Source organism: Dendrobates tinctorius, unplaced genomic scaffold, assembly GCF_039654945.1.
Source record: "Dendrobates tinctorius isolate UK_male_01 unplaced genomic scaffold, ASM3965494v1 ptg000070l, whole genome shotgun sequence".
In the NCBI taxonomy this organism is placed as follows: Eukaryota; Metazoa; Chordata; class Amphibia; order Anura; family Dendrobatidae; genus Dendrobates; species Dendrobates tinctorius.
Window position 1 is genome coordinate 73,191,331 of NW_027361738.1, and position 16,491 is coordinate 73,207,821.

Genomic DNA, 16,491 nt, shown 5'->3' on the forward strand with positions numbered 1-16,491 from the left:
GAGATTTCAGAAATCTCATGACCACGCATTGTTGTTTTTTTTGTCATCAGTATTTTGTGTTTTGCTCCTTTTTTGGGGTGGGGATATGGAGCATGTCACTTCTTTGGGAACTTTTTCACCCATTGAATTGAATGAAAAAAATGCATGAAAAAAAACACACAAAGACGCACCAAAGTCTGCACTTTTGCCGCAGCTTTCTTTCCTGCCAAGCACTCAAATTTTGCTGCAGAAAAAAAAAACGCAGCAAAATTACTCAGTGTGAACTAGCCTAAAAGTCCCAGTCTCTTGCTATGTACTTTAGCAGAGTGGTTCGCTTTAATACTCAGCGACCGGCCGCTATGTCGAGCAGTAATGTTTCCTAATCGCCGTAAATACTTTGTGAACAGGTTCCAGGATGGAGGTTTATTGGCTTGAGATAGTGAACGCTTCCTTTGTGGCGGGGACCAGAACCGGCCACGTGATTTATACTTTACTTGTAAACAAGGCCCCGGGGAGCTTCTAATTAGAGCAATGCCTCAAAGCTAAAACGCGCACTTATTGATTTAAATAATGAAAAGACATGGGAAGATCAGAACGAAACATCAATCTCCAGCGCGAACCTCAATCCACACGCTCAAGCACAATTTGTTCCAGCCGTGGTATTAACCGTTGTAGCAGACGATCAGCGTCTCTTATCATTTGTTCTTCAAAACATATTTCATGTTCTAAACGCGAAACCAAACGGAATGTTGGAAATTAAATGACGGAACCTCTAACAGTTTGTAAATGACGGGGAGTTCTCTGTTCTTCAACCCAAATCAGGTGGCGCAGTCTCTTCACTATAAAGGGACTGTACAGGATACACAGCTGATTTATTTTAGGAGCAGGGTATGGTAGCTTTAATTGGGTACTATATAGCACTATTAGTTGAACTTTTTGTGGAAGGATCTTTTGGGACTGTTTTGTATTATTTACTGTATGACAGTGATGTTTAGGTAGTGTACAGCATTATTATTTGGACATTATATGGTACTATTATATGTTAGTAAGGCAATGTGTTGTAGCATTATTTGAGCTCTTATTGTTTGAGTATTGCATGGCAGTATCTTTTGGGAACTGTGTGGGATTGTGATTTAGGAGACTTGTATCACTGTATACTGATTAGACACCGATAGGGATGGGATACAACAAGAAAACACAGAATGACAGATTTGCAAAAATACTCTGCAATAAAAAATGTCAGTAATCAGCAAGTGCTGGATAACAAATACAGGGCATTTAGTCGATACTTTTTTTGCGCCAAAAAATGTACACCAAGCTGCTCCACCACTTCAAGGTAACCCCTATCGAAGCAGTCCCTATCTAATGTATTAAAAACCTGAAAATGTGAACAGTGTCTAATATGAACAGGAGTCAGACAGGCTGCTTCCTAGTATGGGCTTGTGGTCTGAGACAACTCTTATGTGCACGTCACAAAAAAACGTATCGACTAAATACCCTGTATTTGTTATCCAGCACTTGCTGATTACTGCCATTTTTTATTGCAGAGTATTTTTGCAAATCTGTCATTCTGTGTTTTCTTGTTGTGTCTCAGTTAGTGGGTGGTGTGAGCATTGTCTGATCGATGTGCTCACAATTGTGCATGTCACATGTGTGTTTTTAACTGATAGGGATGGGCGGACCCTTAGATGTTCGGGGCCGTCGGGTTTGGCCAATCTTTATAAAAAAGTTCGGTTTTGGTACCAGAACGTTACCCGAACTCAGACCTCATTCAAATGAATGGGGAGCCCGAATAACCGGCATATCCCACGCTGTCATCTGTATGACTGCTGGTGAAAAGGTTACTACCAGTCATGCATTGGCTGATGACTACTAATCTCATCGCTGATAGCAGCAAAAGCAGGCAATGATGATCAAAGTATTCATCAGCTGCCTCCTGTGCATAGTAATAAAGATGTCAATGTGATATATAATTAATACAATGTGGGTGTATTTCTTGAATAAATAATTTAAAAAATGGCGTGGGGTCCACCTTATTTTCATTATCCAGCTGAGCGAAAGCAGACAGCTGGAGGCTGGTGTTATTATTCTGGGAAGGGGCCAATATTCATAAAGCTTCCTAGGCTATCAATATCAGCTCACAGCTATCTGCATAAAACAAATGGCATGGGGACCCCTCTATTTTGGTAAGCAGCCAAGATAAAGGAGAGGGTTGAAGATTGCAGCTGTCGGCTTTACCTGAGCTTGCTATTAAAAATAAAAGAGACTTCACACGCTATTTATTATTAATATTAAAATGCGCTGTTATCTAACTGTTGTGCAAATGTCGCCGTCTGATACTATTTTGGCTCAACTTAAAGGTTCAGTCAAATTGATGAAAACCTGTTGCATCTCTGGGGAAAAGCTTTAGATGCTGCAGGCTGGTGTGTATAAAATCGCTGCATAGGCATTGTCTTCATATTTCTTTAACCTTACAATGTTTAGTCCGATATCTAACACTGCAATAATAGCACATTATATATGGAAACTACTGAGAAAACACTTACATCAGAGCAGAATGGCTGCAAACCAAATCATGTGTTGATATTTTCTATTTTTGGTATATTTCACTCTATGCAGAATGTACATTAATTAGACATACAGAATGTGATTATTAAATAAGACGTTTCCACCCACCTAGGCTCAATGTTATTATGAATGTGTACCAGGATTGCAGCCACAACTGTCTTTACAGGCAAAGTCTCATATTTATATATCAGTCCATAGCAAGTTAATCACTTCTTAGACTACTTTCACACTTGCGTTTTTTTTTGCGCTGTGTGCGCAGCGCAAACGTGCATAAAAATGCGTTTTAATGCGTTTTCTTCTTTTTTGCGCATGGTTTTTACAAAAAATGCATGTGTTTTTAAACGCTGACGTGCGCATGACCATGCGCACGTCAGCGCTCACATAGACTTTGATGCGTTTTTGGGTGAATTTTGTGAGCATTGCGTGTGCATGCGTTTCTTTGAGACAGGTCGGACGCACAAAAAATGCAACAGGATGCATTTTGTGCGCCCGGGCGCACACTACAAAAAAACGCATGCGCATACAAATGCGTACAAACGCATGACAATGCGCACCCATGTTAAATATAGGGGGGGAAAATGCATGCGCATGTATGCACAAAAACGCAGCGCAAAAAAACGCAAGTGTGAAAGTAGCCTTACATTTATAAACTCACTTGAATGTTGTTGCTCTTTAAAGGGAAATTCTCACATTCTCTACTGCATTTTTTTTTGGTTGTAGCCCTTGTGTTTCTTTAACCCCTTCACCACCTTGCGATTATTTGTTTTTTGCTCCCCCTCTTCCCAGAGCCATAGTTTTTTTATTTTTCCGTTAACAAGTGAGGGCTTGTTTTTTTGCGGGATTAGTTGTACTTTTGAATGACACCATTGATTTTACCATATACCGTACTGTGCGGTGAAATTGCAAAAAAGCGCACTTTCACTATTGTTTTTTGGGTTTTTTATTTACAATGTTCACTAAATGCTAAAACTGTCCTGCCATTATGACTCCCCAGGTCAGTACGAGTTTGCAGATACTAAACATGTACAGGTTCTTTTTTTATTTAAGTGGTGGAAAAAAAAAATTGTGGGGGGAAAAAAATGTGCTTATGTTGCTATTTTCCGAGACCCATAGCATCTCTATAGTTAGGATCTGGGGCTGAGTGATTACTTATTTTTGGTGCCCTGAGCTGACGTTTTTATTGATACCATTTTGGCGCAGATACGATCTTTTGATCGCCTGTTATTACATTTTATTGCAATGTTGCGGCGACCAAAAAAGCGTAATTCTGGCGTTTTGATTTTCTTCTCTTTACAGCCTTTACCGATTGGATTAATTTACTTTATATTTTGATAGATTGGACATTTCAGAACACAGCAATACCAATTATGTCTATTTTTAATTTTTTTTTACCTGTTTTATTTTAAAGGAAGGTTATTTGAACTTTTATGTTTTTTTTAATATTTTTTTAAAACTTTTTTTTTTTTACTGACTTCAATATTCTCCTTAGGAAACTTGAAGCTGAGATCGTCCAGTCGCCTGTACTACACATGTCAGAGCCTCATAAGAGATTCACAATGACAGACACGGGGGGGGGTGTCTTCTGCAGACCCCCAGCTGTCATGTCAACCCATCGGTGCCCCACAATCACGTGACCAAGGCGCTGATGGGCGAGACTTGTGTTAAATGCTGTGTGTGTTAAATGTCAGTGATTGATAGCAGCATTTAACTGGTTAACAGTTGCGGGTGGATCTCAGATCCACCCACTTCTGTTAGCGGCACATGTCAGCTGATCAGGTCAGCTTTCACGTGCAAGGAAAGTTGTGGGCTTAGCATAGTTCCCTATAGATACTGCCATACAATGCTCAAATACTAGTGCCATACAGTGCCCCAAAAAAACTGCATACTGCTCAAACATTAGTGTCCTACAGTAAATATTAACATCAGATACAATGTTGTACAGTTCCCAAAAGATGCTGTCAAGCAATCATCAATTACTGGTGCCATACAGTGCCTAAATAAAACTACCGTACACTGCTCAGATAAGAAATGTCAGAAGCTGCAAAGAGCAGACCATTCCGGTCTATGTGGCTCCTTACAGACAATCCTTCTGTAGTATGACACCGTGGCCATTAAGTTGATATCTAGACCTCTTTACTGTGGCTCCTAGATGGTGGCCCCCAATAGAGGACCCTTCTCTATGATGTCAGTATGTGCTATAGGGCAGAAGGACATGGTTTGTCTTGATGAGAAAAACCCTTTAGACGAGTGTTAGGGCTTATGCACAACAGATTATGGTTCTATAGATCGCAGAGGTGCATGGAGCCAGTGGCAAAACTTAAAGCATGCGGACCAGGATGCAAAAGCTCCTTCGGGGCCTCCTATTACACATCTTCAATGGTCTTTTTATATGGGCCAAAGGAACCTTTTGGGCCCCATTAGGCTCCCGGGCCAGGGAGCTATTGCATTCCCTATAATATGACAACAGGTCAGCATGGTGGCTCAGTGGTTAGCGTTGCAGCGCTGGGGTCCTGGGTTCAAATTCCACCCAGGACAACATCTCCCAGGAGTTTGTATGTTCTCCCCGTATTTGCATGGGTTTCCTCTGGGTTCTACGGTTTCATCTCACATTCCAAAGACATACTGGTAGAGAATGTAGATTGTGAGACTCGGGGACAGTGATGATAGCGCTGTGGAATAAAGGGCGCTATATAAGTCAGTATAATAAATAAACTATAAAAGTAAGGTTGTAACCTACTGTAACGCTCGGTGCCTTTTTTTTTTTTACTTTTTTTCATTCTTTATGTCAGGAAGATATGAATTATTTTCTATTGTTCTGGGGACACAACCAGAGCTGGCCTACTACTACTCCCACCATTGGTTTCTGTAGGACCAAGTCCTACATACAACCTCTCTCCCTGAATTTCCACCAACCCTCCCTTCAAGCAAATGGTCAGTTGGAATGCTGAGTTTTATTGTCTGCCAGGACTAGCACAGCTGAATGCGTTTTTCCCTCCAAAAAACCCTTTGTCGTCTAACAAAACACACAAGCAAATTCAATAATACACATTAATCCCAGAAACATGAAAATTAGATTTCCAGGACCTGGGCGTGGCAGCGTTTTGTGGCATTTAGGGCTGTCAGAAATCTGAGAATGAATTTCTGCCGACCTGTAAATCACAGACATACCGCGTGTGGACTCTAAAAAACGGTAAAATCGAAAGGGAAAAAATAATGCCAATATCTTTGACCTCTGAGCTTCCAGGCCAAATATATGGCGAAAAGGAGTTATCGATAACTTTCAAAGACATGTGTATCTCCCAGAAAACAGCCCAGATTTGAGGTCAGCAAAGTGGGAGTTCTTAGGCATTTATTCAGAGCCAGGAGAGACAGCTGAACAGCATGCTATGGTACTGGATCATTTCTTTGGGATCTCTCCTCCCCTTTATCGACAGGTCATACCTATGAATGAGAATTAGTAAGTTTTGTATTTTTATCTCGTTTTATTTCATAACTGTTAAACATATTTGTATTTTGTCTCTTTCGTAATATCATTTGTATCTTTTGTAAACATTGACAATTCTTCCAGAGTAAAATTATAAATTTGCTGGCTTCGTTCTTCTTGTTCTATGAGCGATCCGCCACGTACTCCACGCAAATCCGCGTTACCAAACGGATGTTCGATCCACCTATAAGAGGTCCGTGGTGGCAGCATAGTTTTCATATTTATGTGGTGTTGGGGACTTGATGGTGACTGGATCAAGGTATATATATGTTCGTATCAGGAAACCGGTGGTATATATACATCACGTGCCGCAATATTTGATGTAAATTAGAGCAGCTGCGCTCATTTTCTTACCCTCTGTCCATACCCTTATTGGCCAGCAGGGTAAGGGGGTGCCAGAGAGCTGCAAGTTCCTGACTAAGTTTGTGACGCTTTAGATTTCTATTAATGATGTTATTACAAGGCGTGAACACTTTGGAAGCGGCGCACATTTCCTCACAGCAAAATATATTAAATAATTACCTTTGTACAAATAACAAATTAAGTAATTTTTCTTTCTGCTCAGGAATTTGTCTACATAAATCACAAACTAATAAGTTTGGCCTTTTGGACAAAAACAGCTCAGTCCATTATTTTTATTGCTTTTTTAATCATTGTTAAAAAAAAACAAAAAAAAAAAACAACAACTCTGTTACTTTATAAAGTTTTTAAAGAAATCCGTTTTTTGCCGAAACATCATTTTAATTTGAATGGGGGGAAAAGCTAAGAAAAGGAGAAATTAATGTTTTTAAAGAAAGTGATCCCTTGGGGTGATTCAAGAGTTGATTAGAGTTGCAAAACAGGATCTATTGTTTTATCAAATACACCAAAAAGAGCCATAAAAATTGTAAAGATTGCGCCCAGACTGGCAGTTTTTGGGTAATGTTATATCATTGAGGCCAGTGTATGGAAAGTATCCTCAGTGCTGAAGCCCTGCTGTGTGTAGCACAGGCGATCAGATGATCGCAGCTTCAAGTTTCCTAAGAAGAATCTCCAGAATTAAGGTTTTTTGTCCACTGCAACTTTGCAATAACAGGAAATCAAAACATTCCGGAATCAATAAAAACATCAGCTCATGGCGCAAAAAATAAACCCTCACTCACCCTCAGATAACGAAAAATGGAGACGCTACGGGTCTCAGAAAATGGCGACGTAAGCAAATTTTCTTTCTTACAAATTCTTTATTTTTTTTTTGCTTAATAAAAAAGATCCTAGACATATTTGGTATCTGCGAACTCGTAACGATCTGGAGAATCATGTTGGCAGGTCAGTTTTAGCATTTATTGAACATGGTAAATTTAAGAAAAAAATGAAAAAAAAAAAAACAACTGTAAAATTGCTTTTTTTTGCAATTTCACTGCACTTAGAATTTTTTCTTCCAGTACATTCCAAAGTGCAACTCGTCCCGCAAAAAAACAAGCCCTCCTATGGCAACATTGACGGAAAAATAAAAAAAAGGTTATTGCTTATGGAAGGAGGGGAGGAAAAAACGGAAAATGTAATTTTTTACTAGGTTGGCGCTGAACTTTGATGATAATGAAAACAACCAAATTGAAGACAGATTGGGCGTACGGCAATGGGCAAGTGACCCCCAACTCACATTATAGTCAATGGACGAATGTTGCACGTGACTTGGGACCTACAACTTAAATCCAACAGTGTTTCTCACTTTTTTTTCCCCATTTTTCCATTTTGTACTGGGTTTTTTTAATATATATTATATATATATATATATCATTCGAGTTTATGTAAAGAAAAATCTTGACATTTATAGGAATTGATTTATTTCTGATTGCTCTAGGGTTATGTTCTACTACGGATAGCGGGGAATTAATTGGATGCGACAATTGCTATTACACAAGGTGATTTTCCATTGTTCTTTATTAATGACTTTGTTATTGACACATTCTCGTCATACATAGCGCAGCCTTGAGCCTGGTAACACATCTGCCTCTTTCTCTTTAACTGCAAGAATTTTTATACTGTACGTACCTATCGGGTAAAACATCACAAGATGCCTTATGTGCAGTTATATGTGATCATTTCATTGATTAACCCTTTCTTGTCAAGTGTTAAAGTTTTATTTATTTTACATCGAATTATTTAACCATTTAGCCCACCATTTACTGTCCAATAAATCCCTCTGAGCCCAACATGAGTCCAAATTCAAAGTTTAATCGGGGACTGATTCTTATGGGTAGATTGATACCAACCAGAATTTCTGAATTAGGCTGTTTTAAAGTCACTACTGCATTTAACTTAAAGGGAATGTGTCAATAGATTTTTATATGTAATCTGAAAGTTGCATGACGTAGAGGCTGAGGTCTTGATTCCAGCGATGTATCACTTACTGGGCTGATTGCTGCAGTTTTGATAGAATCCCTGTTTGCTCGGCTGTAAACGTAACAGTGATCAGAAAGCTGAACTGTGTATCACCCCGCCCACATCACTGATTGGCTCCTTCCTGTGTACAGTGTCAGCAAGCTGCCAATCAGTGGTGGGGGAGGAGTTACACGTATTAATCTAACTGAACTGCTGATAAATCACTGATTGTACTGAAACTACAGCACACAGCCTAATAAGGGAGACATCACTGGAATCGGTATCTCTCCCCCTACATTATGCTGCTCTCAGATTTAAGAACTAAAACCTGTAGGCAGATTCCCTTTACATAAACTGATGAAATTCTGATGGAAAATATAATGACATAATATACTGATTAAGGTCAGGTACAGATGAGCATTTTAAAATAGTCCATATGTCATCCAGAAAAAATGGACAAATTTGATATCTCTATTGTCATCTGTATGTCCATTTTTACATTTGTTGGACATCTGTTTTGTACATCAACTGTCTGAAGAATAATAATGCGTGATATACAATTTCCTATGTTAATAATTGCAATGGATCTGTAAAATAGGCATGAATGGATGGACGGACAAGTGGCGTCTGTATGGCATATGTATATTTAAAGCACCCATAGTGTTTAATCTGTGGGTGTGATCAGACTAGTGCATTCTGCTATTAAATACTGTACACTTCGACCATCAATCCGTTGATGGACCCCATTGATTTGCATTATCCCATGTGCTGCCTGTATGTTATCCATTTTACATACGGACAGCGCACAGAAAATACGTATGCAAATCGTATAGCGTACGGGCCAATGCGCGTGAATGGGGCAGTTCACTAACTGTGTATACAGCCTGAATTAATATTAAACATTATGTCCGTAAACTTTTCTTGGGGTGTCCTTACTTTTGCAATTGACTGTACCTGATCCGTTGCTTTTGGGCTCAGTTCCTCTCCCTTTATTTGGTGCCCCTTCTTCCCATAAATGATCCCACACACAGATCTCTCCTTCCATCCCCTACCTGCCGTATGTAGCTCATGCGCAGATACAAATATTCCTTCTTGTTACTGTATACATTTCCTTTCTTGCATCCTTGCTAGCAGTAATAAAAAGGTTTTGGTATGCACAGTCATAAAGCCAGCGGCGTCATTACTCCCAGCTGTGAGAATGCAGACAGCGGCATTCATTATGATCATCGTGTGTATACAGCGGGCGGCATACATATAGTATTTATAAGATGGCAAAAGAAAAAAAGCGAAAACATGTAAAAAGCAAACCGCTATGAAACACACAAAGAAGCTACATAACTATTAACAGGACTAGGAAGAGAAATCGTAACAAGGACTAAAATCATAAACATATATCTTTTTTGGTCCAAAAAATATGCTGAAATGCCAAATTGTTCAAAAACTGGCTGGTAGTCTGGAATCTTGCACCATTGTACAGTGTATGTAAGCGAGAGGTGAAGGACTGACCTACGGTATATGGATGATTTCCAAAATATTCAAAAGCCGGACTCAGTTTCTTGCTTCAAAAGTGAACGTGTAATCTTTAATATTTTCGATAATAAAAGGTTTGTTCGGTGGCCACATATCGATGACTTATCCTAAGGCTAGGGTCATCCGAGAGAATAGGGTCAATTGTGCAAATCACACTCTGATCGTAGCGTGATCAGATTCTCTCGGATGAGGAAAACGTGGAGAAAAAAAATAAATTTTTTATGGACTCATTGACTTGAATGTCCGAGTGTAATCCAAATATCAGCTCCAACTCGGGCATGCGGCAGTTTTTTGGGTATGTGCGTCGCCCGATAGAACAACATTAGTGTAAGTGTGGTCCGATGATTTTATTGGATCGCTCTCATTTCGAAAATACAATGTCGGATTGGTGGGTGTCCAATATCTGTTTTTATTTTCTGACTGTAGATTATATTCTGCTTTCTGTAGATGATTATGGTGGCGAATATTTAGATATATGTTATAGAGCAGCTATTTTGGTCATAAGCCAAGGATTTGACTTTTTTTGATTTCTATGGGAGAGTGTTGTGGGGAAGCTTTGTGACCTGTGCGGAGGTCCTCGTGCAGGGAGGTGGAGGAGGTGAGCTGGGACTATTGTGAATCATGGATCCTGAGTTATGTCTATAGAGGTTATTCCTGTCTGTGATGATAATGAGATGACTGCTGGGAAGTAAACCCTAAAGGACAGGAAGTGTCAGCTTAATTTTAGGCTGCCGCTGTTGGTCTTTTTGACATCAGCGGGATGTGCCACCAGTTATCTGATGTTTCTGTAAATTAAACAAAACATTTTTCTTTTTTCTTGTCAATAAAAGCAATAATTATTGTGCAGTCTATTACATTACTGTGATGGTGCTTGTGATTTGCAGAAAGCAGCCGATCCCACCCCGTCCACACAATAACGTAAGCGCTGAAGTTACAAAGCAATTTCTATACTATATTCACAAAAATCAAAAATGTAACTTGCTAAAGAGATGAGCGATTAAAAGGAGAAGGTCTGATGTAGCAATAACACGACTAATAGGTGAACATTCTCAGCAACAAAAAAGAGGTGGCTTTAAAAGGGAATCTGTCACCAGGTATTTGCTATCTAATCTGAGAGCAGCATGATGTAGAGACAGAGACCCTGATTCCAGCGATGTGTCACTTACTCGGCTGCTTGCTGAGGTTTTGATAACATCACTTTTCTATCAGCAGGAGATTATCACTAGAGGTCCTCTATATTCATGAGCTCTGTATAACTCAACCCTAACCACCGATTGGCAGTGTACACAGAAAGCAGCCAATCAGTGGTGTGGGTGTGGTTATACAGAGGTCAGTATTCAGAGAACTGGCAGACAAAGCAGTGATTTTATCAATTCTACAGCAAGCAGTCTAGTAAGGGACACATCTCTGGAATCAGGGCCTCATTCCCTACATCATGCTGCTCTTAGATTACCTAACAAAAACCTGCTTACAGATTCCCTTGCTTTAACTGCCAATTCTCAGTAATATGGAGAACTACATGACAGCAGGTGTACTAGTCTTCTAGCGATAATCTTCTGCTATTCATTCATGAAGACACATCCTCCTGGCATGCAGGAATCCGTGAGGCAATGTGCTCCTGTTCAACGAGATGAGAAAACCCCTTTAAAGGGTATCTGTCACCAGGGTTTCATAACCACATTTGAGAGTAGCATGATGTAGAGGCAGAGACCCTGATTGCAGTGATCTATCACTTACTGGGCTGCTTGCTGCACTTTTGATAAAATCACTGTTTTCCTTGCTGCAGATCTCACAGCGCTCTGAATGCTGTATATAAGCTCACCCACACCACTGAGTGGCAACTTTCCATATGCGCTGTGTATAGGCAGAAAACTCTGACAAATTCTATTTATTCAATATAGTATCTCTCTTCTGAGTGGCCAGCTCTTCAGATGTCAATCTACACTGAAGAAATACATCACCGGATATGACTTGCCAAAAGCTCTCTTGATACCAGATATTCCACCATATTATAAACACGACATTTCTCACCAAACATTAACAGCGAAACTATGCAACAATTATAAACATACACCGTTCTCACGAAACAGTGATAAAAGAACTATGTGGTAATTGGGTGAATACTAGAAACATGATTGATGTAGTTATACAGTCTCCAGGTGTTTAGGGAAATTACAGAAAATACAAGGCTAATATGAGCTGAACTGTTACTGTTTAATATCTTAAAGGAGTCTTTAAAGACAGGCTATCAATATGGATTCCTGATGGTCATTAACATCTTAGCACTACAGGCCAATTCTGCATGGAGCATTATATGGGACCAATTATGTATGAAGCATTATATGGGGCCCATCAAATACTGTATGGAGCATTATATGAGGCCCATCACATACTGGAGCATTATTTGTGGCCCATTATTGTGTGGAGCATTACAAAGGGAAAATTATATATGGAGCAATATATGGGGCCCATCATATACTGTATGGAGCAATATATGGGGTTTATTATGTATGGAGCATTATATTGGGTCCATTATGTATGGAGCATTATATGGGGCCTATTATGTAGGGAGCATTATATGTGGCCTATCATATACTGTATGGAGCATTATATGGGGCCCATTATACTGTTTGCAGAATTTTATGGGGCTCATTATACTATATGGAGCTATATATGGGGCTCATTATTTTTGCAGCAATATATGGAGCTCATTATACTGTATGGAGCATTATATGGTGTCCATTATTTTGTATGAAGCAATATATGGTGCTCATTATTCTGGAGGGCATCTTAGGGCAACTTATAACACATGAGTAAGTGTTACAGATCTGAATGAAGATATTCCCAATGGGACTGTGACATTTATAGCAAAACACAGTGTTCCTCTTATTACAGGTAATTATACAGGCAGAGGCAGTTCTCGTCTGCACATTTATTGCTCAAACAGAAGCAAGAAGTGAAATTAATACTAATGGAACGTGATTAACAATGTCATCAGAATTGCTGTGCTAATATACTTTTGCATCAAATTCTATGAAATTACTTTGATGTGAATTTTTAGTTATTGTTTTTGGTTTTATTTGTAAAGCAATTTATTTTTATTACTGAACTATATTTGTTTCTGGTGTTTACAAGACTTCTAATGTGAATATTATTGTATAAATATGGTTTTATTGCCACGTCTAAGTATTTGTGATATTTATCATATCACAACGCTGTGTTGGATCCAAATGGAGGGTAACAGACCTCTTTGACTTATTATGGTGTTCCTTGGAGCTCTGTCAGGGTCTCCAATGCTATGACAGCTAATTTAATGCTATAATGTGCTTTTCTTGCTGTCAATAGTGAAGACACAGCTAAAAGAAACTAAACTAGTCTGGTTAACCTATCATTTCATTATAAGCAACAGGACCAGGAAGAAGCTCGAGTCTGGGCGAAACGACTGTTTTCAGGATTCTTTAAAATATCCCATATGCTATTTTTATGTTTTTGGAATAAAGGCTGCTGAATTTTAACGTACTGGTGAGTTCTGCAATTTTTCTCATACTTTTGCTTTTCATTAAAAGCAATGTCTAAATAGGTAAAATTCCAAAGTGCTTTTAAATACAAAAAAAATTGCATTTTACCACTTATTAGAATTTCTCTTAAAAGGAAGTAATTTAATTTTTTGAAACAATTTACAGCTCATTGCCGAGGCAACTGGCCACCTCTGCAATCTATCAGAGGCAGCCACTGTACTCTTTGCTATACAGTTTATAGGCGCTGCTCTAAGGCTGGCCTGAGCCGATTTCACTGTACTCCTCCGATACTGCAGAGACAAAGCTTGTATCCGACCACACCCGCTGTGTCTTGCCTGCAGTCCATCCCTTTATGCATACGTTGCTCTGCATCTCCAACTCGGTGTTCACTCTAGGCTGGGGCTTTCGGCCACAGGCATGCCTTGGAGTAGACTGCACATGCGTAGCTAACTATGGAGCAGCGTAGTGTGAACACTGGGACGGAGAGGCAACATGATGGAGACGCGTTGGACTAGACACAGTGAGCGTGGTGCTGCAGGAGCTGCTTGAGAGTTAACCAATAAGGTGAATATACTTATATTTTTTTATTTTTTGAACCTTACTGGAGAGACCTCAGTGCACAATAAGAGACATTAAATTTGAAATTCCCTGGTAAAATTAGCCCAAATAGGCAAATTTGAATTTTTGCCTGATCCGCTAATCTGTAACCCAAAAAGAGCCACAATAATGAAAGTCCATAAAAATGGAGAACGTAGAAGTGAGTATCTATGCTGCTGCTCATGCTTACCAGCGGTGAGTATCCACTATGCTGCTCATGCTTACCAATGGTGAGTATCCACTATGCTGCTCATCCTTACCAGCAGCGAGTATCTACGCTGCTGCTCATGCTTACCAACGTTGAGTATCCACGCTGCTGTGCATGCTAATTAATGGTGATTATTATACACACTGCTGCCCATGCTTACCAATGGTGAGTATCCACACTGCTGCTCATGCTTACCAACGTTGAGTATCCACGCTGCTGCTCATGCTTATCAATGGCGAGTATCCATGCTGCTGCTCAAGCTTATCAATGGTAAGTATCTACGCTGCTGCTCATGCTTACCAACGGTGAGTATCCACATTGCTCATGCTTACCAAAGGTGAGTATCCACGCTGCTGCTCTTGCTTACCAACGGTGAGTATCCACACTGCTCATGCTTACCAAAGGTGAGTATCCACGCTGCTGCTCATGCTTACCAATGGTGAGTATCCACACTGCTCATGCTTACCAAAGGTGAGTATCCACGCTGCTGCTCATGCTTACCAACGGCGAGTATCCACACTGCTCATGCTTACCAACGGCGAGTATCCACACTGCTCATGCTTACCAAAGGTGAGTATCCACGCTGCTGCTCATGCCTACCAACGGTGAGTATCCACACTGCTCATGCTTACCAAAGGTGAGTATCCACGCTGCTGCTCTTGCTTACCAACGGTGAGTATCCATGCTGCTCATGCTTACCAACGGCGAGTATCCACACTGCTCATGCTTACCAAAGGTGAGTAACCACGCTGCTGCTCATGCTTACCAACGGTGAGTATCCACACTGCTCATGCTTACCAAAGGTGAGTATCCACGCTGCTGCTCATGCTTACCAACGGTGAGTATCCACACTGCTCATGCTTACCAAAGGTGAGTATCCACGCTGCTGCTCTTGCTTACCAACGGTGAGTATCCACGCTGCTCATGCTTACCAACGGCGAGTATCCACACTGCTCATGCTTACCAAAGGTGAGTATCCACGCTGCTGCTCATGCTTACCAACGGTGAGTATCCACACTGCTCATGCTTACCAAAGGTGAGTATCCACGCTGCTGCTCATGCTTACCAACGGAGAGTATCCACGCTGCTCATGCTTACCAACGGTGAGTAACCACACTGCTCATGCTTACCAATGGTGAGTATCCACACTGCTGCTCATGCTTACCAATGGTGAGTATCCACACTGCTCATGCTTACCAACGGTGAGTATCCACACTGCTCATGCTTACCAAAGGTGAGTATCCACGCTGCTGCTCATGCTTACCAACAGTGAGTATCCACGCTGCTCATGCTTACCAACGGTGAGTATCCACACTGCTCATGCTTACCAAAGGTGAGTATCCACGCTGCTGCTCATGCTTACCAACGGTGAGTATCCACGCTGCTCATGCTTACCAATGGTGAGTATCCACGCTGCTGATCATGCTTACCAACGGTGAGTATCCACTCTGCTCATGCTTACCAAAGGTGAGTATCCACGCTGCTGCTCATGCTTACCAACGGTGAGTATCCACACTGCTCATGCTTACCAAAGGTGAGTATCCACGCTGCTGCTCATGCTTACCAACGGAGAGTATCCACGCTGCTCATGCTTACCAATGGTGAGTATCCACACTGCTCATGCTTTACCAAAGGTGAGTATCCATGCTGCTGCTCATGCTTACCAACAGTGAGTATCCACGCTGCTCATGCTTACCAACGGTGAGTATCCACACTGCTCATGCTTACCAACGGTGAGTATCCACACTGCTCATGCTTACCAAAGGTGAGTATCCACGCTGCTCATGCTTACCAACGGTGAGTATCCACACTGCTCATGCTTTACCAAAGGTGAGTATCCACGCTGCTGCTCATGCTTACCAACGGTGAGTATCCACACTGCTCATGCTTACCAACGGTGAGTATCCACACTGCTCATGCTTACCAAAGGTGAGTATCCACGCTGCTGCTCATGCTTACCAACGGTGAGTATCCACACTGCTCATGCTTACCAAAGGTGAGTATCCACGCTGCTGCTCATGCTTACCAACGGTGAGTATCCACGCTGCTCATGCTTACCAAAGGTGAGTATCCACACTGCTCATGCTTACCAACAGTGAGTATCCACGCTGCTCATGCTTACCAACAGTGAGTATCCACGCTGTTCATGCTTACCAAAGGTGAGTATCCACGCTGCTCATGCTTACCAACGGTGAGTATCCACGCTGCTCATGCTTACCAACGGTGAGTATCCACACTGCTCATGC